Here is a 13,431-nt window from a genome sequence, read left to right on the forward strand (position 1 = left end):
GGCACGATCTCGCTACTGAGAAATTACAAAGAGCACAGGCCGAGTACGCTAAAAAACGTCTCCAGAGGATCGATTTTATTAACGAACAACTCCAGCGTGAAAACCATGCCGTTCAAACATTCAACGATGTTGATGAAGCAATGAAAGAATACTACCTACTAACTGGTAAACAATTGGAACCGCTCAATAAACCCACACTCGCTCAGTACTACACACCATCCAAGGGACAAATGAATCGTGAACAGGGCTTCATAGTGTTGGGTATAGCAGCTACTGCGTTGGTTGCGAAGCAATTAAATTAAAATACCTATATAAGTAAACATGAGACCCGCTCCATACCGATGCGAATACATACTTATGGGGAAGACCGAGGCCTGTGGTAGGAAATGCAGGAATCAGGGGTTCTGTTGTTTCCATATGGGAAGTCCTAACTACACGTGTTCTGTGTGTGGTATCGGGGTTAAAGGACACTACTGTCTATGTAAAGCTCACGGAGCGAACGTAGTCAGACATCAACTCATCTACCAGAATAAAAAGGGCTACATAAAAGAACGTAGGCGACTGCTCAAGATAGACTCCAGTGCATGAAACAGCCACTTAAGGGTTACCTACCTTTACTGTGAACCAATTAGACATTGGTTCTCTTAGGTGTAAACACTATGGCTACTGTACACGAGCTGAAGCGGGTCGCAAAACAGAGAGGTGTGATCGGGTATTCTAGAATGCGGAAGTCAGCATTGTTGAGATTACTAGGTTTAGAAGCCCCTCCTACGGTAACACATTTAAAAGCTCAAGCAAAACAGCTTGGATACACGGGTTATTCAAACCTGGGGAGAGCCGGGTTAACCGCATTGTTATCACATGCCCCCGTAGCAAAACCTCCCACTGTAAAACAACTGAAAGCCGAGGCACACGATTTGGGTTTAGGCGGGTATTCCCGTATGAGAAAACCACAGCTTGTAGAATTATTACGACTGAGCGCGCTGTAGGCAACGATTTGAGAGGTTGGCGCATGCACGTTGATAGAAACATAGACATTACAGATATCAAGCCTCTGATAGCTGATAAGGTCAACCAGGAACTAAATAACCTAGGAAGTATCAAGTTTCAGATCACAGTGAAAATGTCGCTCGATAAGCAGGTTGGGAGTACCACTGAGTATGTTCAGCCTTACTTCCGAGGTCAACAAGAGGTCGCCACACATACAGAGACCATTGATACATCAATCGATACCAGTTTTCAGCAGATACGAGAATACCTAGAACGCTACACACACTTGGGGTCCGGGTGGGCTGTAGATAAAATCGATAATGTCTATCTAGACATAGCTAACTACGTGCCGTTCAGAGGCGGGTCATACCTAGCCTTGCCTCCCTACTATAGGAACAAACATGCCATAGTAAACGTTAAGAATAGAGGAAACGATTGCCTGAGGTTAGCTATCAGGTCAGCCTTATTTCCAGCTGGCACTCATTCAGATAGGCTTTCTAGCTATCCCCAAGACGATGGGCTCAACTGGGATGGTATAGATGAACCCACCCCCATATCCCAGATCACTAAAGTGGAAAAACAGAATAATCTGACTATAAATGTCTTTGGGCACGAAGGTAACACAACAATAGTACACAGGGTCAGCCCGGTGAAGGATCGCCAAGTTATCAATATATTCATGATCCAACGAGGTGAAAAGTATCACTACACGTGGATAAAACATCTCAGCCGGTTGTTGCACGACCAGTCGAAACACGATGGGGAAAAACACTTTTGTGTACGATGCCTACACGGTTTCAGTCGAGCTGATTTATTAGAATCCCACCGGGAGGATTGCCAAGGTGTGGGGCAGACGGCCATACGAGTCGACATGCCTAAGGAAGATAACAAAATCCTAAAATTCAGTAACCACAAGAACCAAATGTCTGTGCCTTATATCATATACGCCGACTTCGAAGCCTTAGTTGTGGGTGGGGATTCCCCCACACCCCCCAGTGGTAGCTTCACCCACAAGACACAAGAGCATAAAGCCTGTTCGTTTGGATACATTGTCGTCCGTTGTGACGGGGAAACGAAAGCTCCGGTAGTGTATAGGGGCCCTGACGCGGCTGAAAGGTTTCTAAAGTGTTTGCAGGAGGAAGAAAAAATTATTAGGAATGCATTGTATAAAATCGCTCCCATGCGTCTGACCCAAGACGACAAGCTAGCTCACAAGCGTAGCACTAAATGTCACGTGTGTGACTCACCACTTAACGGTGATTCGGTGAGAGATCACTGCCACATAACTGGTAAGTATAGAGGCGCCGCTCACAGCGCGTGCAACCTCAAGCTTAAAATCAATCCTAAGACAATAAACATCCCCGTTGTCTTTCACAACTTGAGAGGGTACGACTCACACTTGATCATGCAGGCCATCGCGAAAATCGATGGTAATATAACGTGCATCCCCAACAACATGGAGAGATACATCTCCTTCAGCTTAAACGGACTTAGGTTCATTGACTCGTTTCAGTTCCTCCTGTCGTCACTCGACAGTCTGGTCAAGGCCAACAATACCTTCCCTATCACCGATCGACACACAGACGCCGAGACTAGACCCCTGCTTATGATGAAGGGTGTGTACCCCTATGAGTACATGGATAGTTGGGTCAAGTTCACCGAGACCAGACTACCCCCTATTGACTGCTTTTATAGCAAGCTGAATGAGGCGTCCGTCTCACGAGATGATTACTCGCACGCGACTAACGTATGGAATAAACTGGGTTGTAAGAACCTGGGTGATTATCACGACCTGTACTTGAGGACAGATGTACTGCTGTTAGCCGACGTGTTTGAAACGTTTAGGCGGACGTGTTTCAAGCAGTATAAACTCGACCCCGCATGGTATTACACCAGCCCAGGTCTGTCGTGGGACGCCTTGCTTAAAAAGACCGGAGTTAATTTGGAATTGCTCACAGATTACGACATGCACCTATTCATTGAGAAAGGCTTGCGAGGTGGGATTTCCATGGCATCCAAACGATACGCGAAAGCAAATAATCCATACGTGAAAGGTTACGATCCTAACAAGCCAACCAATCACATTCTCTATCTCGACGCAAACAACCTGTACGGCTGGGCCATGAGCCAGTATCTACCTACAGGGGGATTCGAATGGGTACCCCACGTTGATGTTATGGGGGTTGCACCAGATTCGAACAAAGGGTATATCCTCGAGGTTGACTTAGAGTATACCAAGGAATTACACACATCACACAACAGCTACCCCCTGGCCCCCGAACGTATGAGGGTTAACCCAGACTGGATGTCTGAGTACCAACATAACTTGTTAGGTGGGCGTGTGACAGACGTTGAAAAACGACGTTGAATAAGACCAAGTACATCGTTCACTATCGCAACCTACAGCTGTACCTGTCGTTGGGTATGAGGCTGACCAAAATACACAGGGTGCTCATGTTCGACCAGAGCCCATGGATGGAGCCCTACATCAGAATGAACACAGATCTACGAAAAAAAGCCACCAGTGATTTTGAGAAAAATCTCTACAAGCTCATGAACAACTCGGTGTTTGGTAAGACTATGGAGAACCTGAGGAAACGCGTGACCGTGAAGCTGGTTCGGTCGAGTGAGGAAGACAAGCTCAGGAGATTGATAGCCAGTCCGGCATTCAACCGTAGTAAGATATTCACAGACAACCTGGTTGCCCTACACATGAAGAAAAGCCACATAAAATTCAACCGGCCTGTTTACGTGGGGATGAGCATCCTCGATTTATCCAAACACCTGATGTACGACTTTTACTACAACGAGCTCAAGAAACAGTACGGTGACAGGTGTGAAGTGCTGTACACTGACACGGATTCCCTGCTGATGGAGATTCGAACCGAGGACGTGTACGAGGACATGAAAAAACACCTCGATTTATACGACACCAGCGACTACCCTAAGACCCATGCCATACACAGTACGGTAAATAAAAAGGCCCTAGGTAAGATGAAAGACGAGTGTGCTGGCACGCCCATAGCCGAGTACATAGGTTTGAGACCTAAGATGTACTCCATACTGAAAGCCGACAATAGTGAGATCCGGAAGGCTAAGGGGGTTAAGAAGTATGTGGTGAAACAACACATCAAACACGCCAGATTCAAGGAAGCCCTGTTCAAGACCCGTACCTTTAGGCATAAAATGAACACACTTAGAAGTGATGGGCATAAGATATACGGACTGACTATAAACAAGACGTCCCTGTCGCCTATGGACACGAAACGTTGGATAGCTATTGATGGGATAAACACATACGCGTATGGACATGAAAAAATTTGAGGCTATTTACTACAGCCCGCGTGGGTACTGGAAAGGAGCTAGCGCAGTAGATAAGCTAGCTAAAATAGCGCGAGTACCCCCGGAGGAAGCCAAAGCGTGGCTTGAAAAACAAGCCCTGTGGCAGATCTATTTGCCGGCACCACGCTACGTGCCTAGAAGGAGGTTCGGCATTAACATACCTAATAGCGTTCACCAGGCAGACCTACTGTTCCTACCCCACGACAAGAGGTACAAGTATGCCTTAACCGTAGTGGACGTAGCCAGTCGTTACAAGGAAGCCGAACCCTTGACCACGAAAGATTCGGCCCAGGTAGCCAGAGGATTTGAACACATATACAAACGCAGTCCGCTGACGTGGCCAACAGAGCTGCAAGTTGACCCCGGACGGGAGTTCATGGGTGTCCTGTCACAACTGCTAGCCAAACACGATACAAAGGTCAGGCGTGGCACGGCCGGAGCCCATCGCAGCCAAGCCATAGTTGAGAGATTTAATAGGACTTTGGCTGAGCGCTTGTTCGGCTATCAGTATGCTAGGGAGATGGCCACCCCTGGAAAACGATCGACTGAATGGGTCACGAGGTTACCCAAGGTGGTGTCGGCAATCAACTATGAAGTCACCCGTCTCACCGGTAAGAAACCGGCAGACGCTATCAAACTAAAATCAATAGTTGCAGAGTCGGCCGCTCCATTGCGTGGGAAGGAGAAACAGATACCAGATAGGGCCCTAGTGAGGTATCTATACCAGCCAGGGGAACACGAGGGTGATAGCCGTAAGCGGGCCACCGATCCTATATGGTCAGTCAAAACTTACAACATAGATAAAGTGGATATGAAAGCCGACGAACCTAACTTGTACTACTTGAGGGATGGGCCGGGTAGGGGGTTTGTAAGAGAAGAATTATTGATCGTACTGTACGGCACAGTGTTACCTCCAACACACGTTAAGTAGTAGGGGTAATAGTAGCAAGAGCTAAGGGCCCAACCAAAGCCTTATTTAGTAAATAAGGCTTTGTAGAGACATTTCTTGAAAGTGGTCCAGAACTGTCATTCCCTATACTACTTATATGTATTTTTTTTAGACCAAACTGATATTGTGATCTTTGTTTTGTGTTTTCCTTCCTGCTTTCACACTTATGTTTACATGCAATGTTCACGTTAACTGAGTCATTGTCAGAATGCATGCTTTGGGTGACTGCAGGCTGGTGATTCTCTTCTACCTCTTTTTTCATTTTGTACATTCTTCTAAGGAAACAGCACACACTGATTTAACCCACTCTGAAAGACAGTCAAAACGTTAATTATTTTCTTGATGTGAAAAACGTCACTACTTGGTAAGCAATTGTCAGCGGAGTTTACACATTCGTATATATAGCACCTTCTCGAGAGAATAACCAGTCTCGATTTCATTCTAGCATTGTGGTTTCTTTTATCTGCAGCACAGCTTTCACATTCTGTCGAGTAACATTATTCAACACGAACCTAGAGGTTTGAGATGTCAGTAGCTTGATGATAATGAGGATTGACTGCATGCCAACTAGATAGTTAGTGAGACTAGGTCCGTGTACGCCGCTCCTATCTATCACGTCCGATGCATACACTGAATATCAGTATATCATACAATACCTTGCACAACTGCTTAATACTTAGTTTCCTGCCTATATGATCTTTCATTTGGGACTTTTATAACTTTCTTACCGATAAGACGTGGCCTTTTTATTGGAGACTCGTACTGATGTTCTACGAACACTAGGTCCAAATCCATCTAGAAATATGGAGTTACGACTTTATAAAGTTATCCTATTGGGACAGTAACCAATGTAAGAATACCTTTTTAAATTCATTTCGATTTATAACAAATGCCTCTCTGTGGAAGACTTTTTTCTATCATAAGTTGATTTCAAAGGTTCTTACAAGTACAGGGATCGCACACTCAAAATGATCATTAACCCACTCTCTCAGCATAAGATGTCTTAATATGATCTTCATGTGAATTTGTGCTTGATTTTACGAATACGGAAGCACGATCTACTCTACAAACGTAATGAGTGATCGATTACTGCGATACTTCGTTCCTATCTTCAAATGGCAATAGTGAACGATACATGACAGGACATCCAATACAGTGATGGTACTTGTAAATGCAGAAAAAGAAGATTATTTTAACTGAAATAAAATACCAACTGTTTGGACTAAACAAAACCAGGAGATCAATGTTCCCACTTCAGTTTGCAGTATTTCAGCCCAGTGATCACGACGATGGTTCTGTTACTTGCAATGTCGCCATTTGTTGAGGGATTGGGTTACATTAAATATTCACTCACTCGTTTGTTTAGAGATTCGTATTTGTTTTTGTGGAATATCGACCTTGGTAATTAGATCTGTTAAAGGACCACTAAACTCAATTTTTGGTACTCTTTTTATCACTGCATATGAAAGACTTTTGGTTAGTCATAAACGAAACACCATTTTTTTTAAACAAAAACAAAACAAATTGTGGTTAATTAATACCAAGCGTTTAAAAGTTGCTAAAAAGCGGTCTGCTTCTCTCTCGCCCGCAAACGAAACCGCAGACAGGTTACGTAACCCTGTCGCCAGAGCCCTACAGTGACGTCATAGAAGGAACGATTTCTCGTGAAATGTATAGAAAATGTGTAGGAAGCTCGTCATTTTGCTGATTTCTCGACGTCACCAGCAAAGACATGCCGAATTGTTGTGTTGCCGTCAATTGTTCCTTGGGGTCGGGTGATTGTGTCACTATGCACAGATTTCCACCAGACTCCGTAGTTTGTGCTTAAATTGGCTGTTAGTGTGTGCGAAGTGAGGTTTGTGGAAGCCTGTGGTATATACTAAATCGGATGGTTCGCCCCCAACCAAGTTTCATCGAGTTTATATAATCAAGACTGCTTACTACACATTGCTGACCAAAAGGATTTTGCATGGATATATCGCTTTCTTCCTCGGAAACGAGGTTGTGGTCGAAGTGACAATATTATCGTAAGTAATATTATATTGACCCCTTATATTGACCTATTCCAAGAGTGAAATTGTTATGTTATAAGCAATGTCATGTAAAATCCTATTGTCCGTCAATAAAATACATATTTTGCTACCAGTAGAAAGTAATTTTGATTTGGTAAGTCGGTGAAAACAAACTTAAATAGCATTCATCCTCAGACAGGGCGCCGCCATTTTTGAAAATCGTGAAGTCACGGGCTAAAGTCCGTTAGAATTATTGAAATTATGATTTGTTCTCATCAAGTTAGAAAATCAAAACTACTTTTTACTGGTAGTTAAATATGCATTTGAATCATGGCCAAAAGGATTTTGCATGACACAAGTTCTAACATAAGGATTTCTTCCAAGGAAGCAAGGTGGGGGTCGAAGTGACATTTATATTGCAAGCAATGTTATATTGACCTCCACCTCACTTCCAAGAGTGAAATTCTTATGTTATAAGCAATGTCATGCAAAATCCTATTGTCCATCAATGAAATACATAAAGTAATTGTCCCTTTGTAAGTCGGTGAAAACAAACTTAAATAGCATTCATCCTCAGACAGGGCGCCGCCATTTTGAAAATCGTGAAGTCAAATCCATTTGAATTAATGAGATTATGTAAGGTTTGTTCTCATCAAGTTAGAAAATCAAAACTACATAAACATGTATTTGAATCATTACCAAAAGGAGTTTGCATGACACAACCTGTAACATAACCTAAGCGAGGTCGGGGTCGAAGTGAAAATACTGCGCGATAAATTTCTTCACTTGCTAAATTTACTTGGTTTGTAACGTTCACTCACCAGTATGTAGACACTTGTCAATATACGTCTGTATACTTGGTCTCATAATCCTAATTACTTTATAATCATACTTGTATGCATTTGCTTGCAACTTAATAAAAAGAAGCGATCTGCGAATGTATAACAGGAATGTAATATGTAGACATTTCATAGTTTTCCTGTATGAATCATAATTCGCACGCACGCCCTAGTGTATGTCGTCTGCATCATTGCACGTAACGACGAAAACAATGATTCTGTCGAAAGCTACGACAATTTATTAAAAACAAAAATGCAAATATTAAAATTAAAGTTATAGGAGCAATGTCAGGCTATTACCTTCTTCGAGGAATGTATCCAGCAATATCCACAAAAACAAGTGATACATGATTCATCTGCAGATTTCCCAAGTGATGTGTCTTTTAACAGTGTAATATACGAAAACGTGATGTATCGTTTCAGGATTTTCACATTATTGTATAGTTTCATTGGTTACCCAAGATAGCACACCTGGCAACTAATTGCATAATGTGCGTCATTCTTTTTAAAAAGTTATTTAGTCAGCCAATAATGAGCAATCAATCGATGTATTGGCGGTTAATCCTTTGAAAGAAGGGTGTTGTTTTACACAGACTCAGACACGACAGAGTGTATTCAGTATAAATTAGTAAATGTACATACATAAACACTACCTTTTGACAACTCCCCCATTTTAATCCCCATAAAACTAATTAATCAATCAGTGTGTTATCGGTTAATCCTTTGATCGATCCAGACAAAAGAAATGCCAAATGGGGGCCTTTGTCGGGTAATCTAAGTGGCGTTACCACTAATTATACCTGTTATAAATTCATTAACTGACCATCAAGTGAATAACGACAATTAATGTGTAGGTTTATACCACCTAACACGGATTACAACCTAGCAACACCAAGTGATTTTGACAGAATCGTCTATGAAAACAAGGGTTGTAACTCGAAAACTAGGCAAAGCAGGAGACAAAACTAAATGATAGTAGATTGTGAGAACATATAGCTTTCATTTTTCTCAACAGCTTTTGCGATTGCAGGTTTTTACAAACCTGTAAACGAAATAGTTTAACCCTTGAAATGTAGATGAATACTGCACAGACCCCCATTTCTATACCCACTATTACGGCCTTGTAGACGCGTCGCTCTGAGAATTGTGCATTGTTGACAAAAAGGACGATTTAAGGTAATTAAAGATCGAAATGAACAGTTTTAATGACGGGGTTTCATTTATAACGCTGTCACCAAGTGATTTTGCATTTGTACCCTATTAGAGTATATGTGACCCTTAAGTATGATCAGACTTTGCCTCAAATTTTAGCAATGAGAAACTTGGTTAGCCTTCAAAGCTTTCTACATTATTCTAATATCATCCGACTTGTTAGGAAGTTACAAAATGTTTCAAAGTCACTTTCAACTAACAGGACTCTCCGTTTTCACGATCCTATTCAATATCTATTTCAACAACATGAAATTAACAGCGTCCGAACGGGAAATTTATAACGCAATAATGTATAACGCAACAGCAAATGTAGTGACCCGGATGAATTGAACATGATACTCAGCAAGATCAGAGACGACAAATCTGAGAGAAGACGTTTGTGCATTGTAATGTATTAGTACAGTCTGTACCTCAACACGATTACTGCGAGTAACCATTAATAGTCCACACACAGTGTGCACGAACTTTGAAAATAGTCCAAATGAACAAAATGAGAGAGAACCAGGAATCCACATAATTGCAATGGTATCAGGCCAGCTTGGAAAAATAAAAATGAAGCTGTTTGCATCAACTGTATCGATGTATTCTTCCATCATTGTACCGCCCACATTATACAATGACATCTAAATTCAACAGCGAGTAAGTTAGTGAATGTTATTTAGACCATGCCACATGTAGGCTGTTTTCACATTCCACAAAGCACCACTGCTGTAACCGTAATAATCTGTCTTGTGACAGGGTATGGATTTCTACCAATTTCTCAGTGAAAACGAGTACCCAACGTTTGGCAGTAATCAGAGATTCTGACTATCTCTTCCTCGGATTTCATCGGAGTAATGTACCACATATGTATCAAAAAGTCTGCTATCAATTCTGAGACAACACAGTGAAATACTAGAATTTCTACAAAAACGAGCTCTTGTTTTTTCAGGATTTATAGAAACACCTTATTACAGAATCGGGTTTTGAGCGCCTCATGTCTCATCAAAGAGAGTAATATGTTTCTCTGCTATTTGTTATGTGAACGATGTTCCCACTGGAAAGAGGGTTTCTGGGATTTGTGCATACTGAAATGACAAGCACAAAGCTGGTCTGACTTTTTGTCCAGGACTTTCTCTTTTGTATTATACTGCTTTCATGTGGATTTGTCAAGGCAAGCATTAATTTAACATTTACAACACCACTAGGACATTATTTCTCAGTTAATAGTTGCATCGTTTTCCATGTTTTAGTGTGTTTGTTTGGTTCAGTTCTAATCACGACAGAGCTGGGAACGCATAGTGGCTGAGATTTGTCAATTTATCAAGCGGCATATTGAACATGTTCATGCTTGGAAAATACCATAGAGAAATAGGAGAAAATAGTGAATACATTTATTTGTGTCAACATTGTCAAAGTCCATTGACAAAGAACATCCCAGATCTGAAACAAAACTGTGCAGAATTTGGGACATGTAGATATAACATAAAAATGTTGAAAATTTCAGATTGCTGATGAACCTTGTGAAGGCTGTCGTTTATAAGGCAGTAGTTTTGCTGAAGAAAACAAGCTTAAAGAACGTGATTGTGTAATTCTCATGAGGATTACAACAATTGTATGAGCAGATAATGAGTTCTGTGAGCCCGGTCCTGAAGGAAATGTCATTTTTTCTGTTCCCGAAAAGCAATTTCTGCTATCGTTCATCTAGTTGACTCATTGTGATCTGTCCTTAAAGGTTCAAACTTAGAATTGGACATAAAAACGATTACAAGTTTCTGAGCTCAAAGCCTTAAATGAGTACTAGTATATTGTCAGTGGACATATCTGCGCGTTATATATCATATTCTCCCATTCTTATGCACGCAATACACGCTGATATGCACAGACTTAAAACACTACCATTTATAAGGTTACTCAATCTAATATCTAATTAAAACTTGCTTTATCTTTGAAACACTATATTCATCATCAGAGTACCACATTAAGGACAAAAGGCAAACAAAACAAATAGAAACAAATACTCACTGTATCATACTGAATACATACCATGTCATGTTTTTTTAATTAAAGGTTTTATTATCATAGATGTATCATTCATCATCAAAGTTTCATCTAAGGAACGACAACCATGTATTTGACAAGCATGATGCCTAATTAGTTCAGCATTTACTTTTTTGCAGTATTTTGGGAGAACATCAGATATGTATAATAAGCGCAAAGGTTCAGAAAATAATGGGAAGGGGGTAATCGTTTCCTGCACAACCACAAAAAATTGTCACAGGCATGACCCGCCCACACAGTGTTGTATTAAAAACTCAAGACTCTTAAGTTGTAGGAGGGGTCACAACTTGGGATAGCCCGGTGCATTATATTGACACCATGTCATGTTTAGTACTTCCCCTGAATGAAGACCAAAGTATTACGGAAGTAATTTGTTCATACCTCAACGGTGAAGCAATGATTGAAAAGCTCCGTTTGTGCCTTTCTGTGCCATTTGAATTGACTGTACATGCTCTAAGGTGCCCAAGCAATTAAGAAGCGTAGAGCTTAAATTGGAGTTGATGGTTTATTACTCGACATAAAAGGAAAATTCATCATTAGAAAATCGATGTTTTCACTCTTGTACCTTATTCATTATCACATTCGTATGCACATGTGCAGAACAGTATTATCAGTCTGGTTTGGGTAACGATAAATGTTGCGTCCAAAATAGTACTGTCTCTCGAGCATCGTCACATCACCATAAAACCTCACGCATGTTACCAAGTTTATTCAGAATTTCAAAGACACGGTCCCAGCTGAAATTCTGTAAATAACCAGAGCCGATGTAATCTCGCTGTGCATGTGCACTGCTTTACTGTGCATCTCATCTCTTGCTGTGTTCATTTTTAAGCCTAGAAAAAGGATTATTGCTACCCTACCAGTAGAGCTGTGTCTTATGTTTTAGTGACGATATGAAACAAGAATATTCATAAGTATCATTTTATCCGTTACACAATCATGAATATCCATATGTTAAATCACCCAAGCTCCCATGAGATAAAGCTGCCAATCGTACGTTGTGGCATGATGAAGCATACTCGATAGTAAAACATCTGCTTGACTGCAGGTCAATCACGGCATCTGATATTTTACTATCATCTTTAATTTAAGATGAAGATTAAAACGGATCTTGGAATAGGTGGATGTAGGGCAAACGTTTCCGAAGTATAGGATAACCTTGCTTACTGATCACATCTGATTATGCTTCAGTTTCCTTGACAGTTGTCTTCCTACAGAAAGGGACCAACTTGCAACAGCCGTTGTGGAAACATTGTGTTGATGTAACCTTCAAGACATCCATTTTTGTCATACATTCACGTTGATTTTGTAAATCTGAATCTATGTGCACCGATCTAAGTACGCAATAGTTGCCGCTGCCCTCTTCTGTAAACTGAGTTGCGAAGGCTTGCTGGATCCAAGCGAGAATTGACCTGACGACAAAGGTCATGGTAGAAGTTCGGGAGTCTTTTTTATCAAACTGTTAATGCTGTGATTGACAGCTGGCTGGGAGAGAATTTATTTTTTCCAGTTCTATTTATGATTGGTCTTTTTTTTGGTTGTTTTTGTTGTTTTGTTTGGGGTTTGTTAGGTTTTTCTTTAGCGCATTGTTCGAATGACAACGTAACACACTGATTTAACACACCCTGAAAGACATTCTCAAAAGGTCGTAACGTTCTTGATAGTGAAAAATGAATGATGTGAAACACACTGAAGCATTTTCTGATTGAAATTCAAACGAACCAAAATGAACCTGCAAGCTAGATGAATGAGTATCGATCATGGATGATGCAAAGCCATCAGTTGATAGGACTATGCCGGCGAAGCTAATATATATAACGTCATCTTGGCAGAATATGTAGCCTCGATTGCATTCTGCTGCTGTGGTTTTCTATCATCTCCGACAAGATTTTCACATACCACTGAATCCTGTTATATCTTAGAGGTTCGTGGTGTCGGTGCATTGGAGATAATGATGTTCAACTGCATGACAAAAACTCCATGTAATTCTGTGTACGTATGGTTATTGATTGTGTCCCATGTCTTAGTTTTAAATCAGCAAATGTGT

The sequence above is a fragment of the Haliotis asinina genome, chromosome 5 (genome assembly GCF_037392515.1).
Source record: "Haliotis asinina isolate JCU_RB_2024 chromosome 5, JCU_Hal_asi_v2, whole genome shotgun sequence".
NCBI lineage: Eukaryota > Metazoa > Mollusca > Gastropoda > Lepetellida > Haliotidae > Haliotis > Haliotis asinina.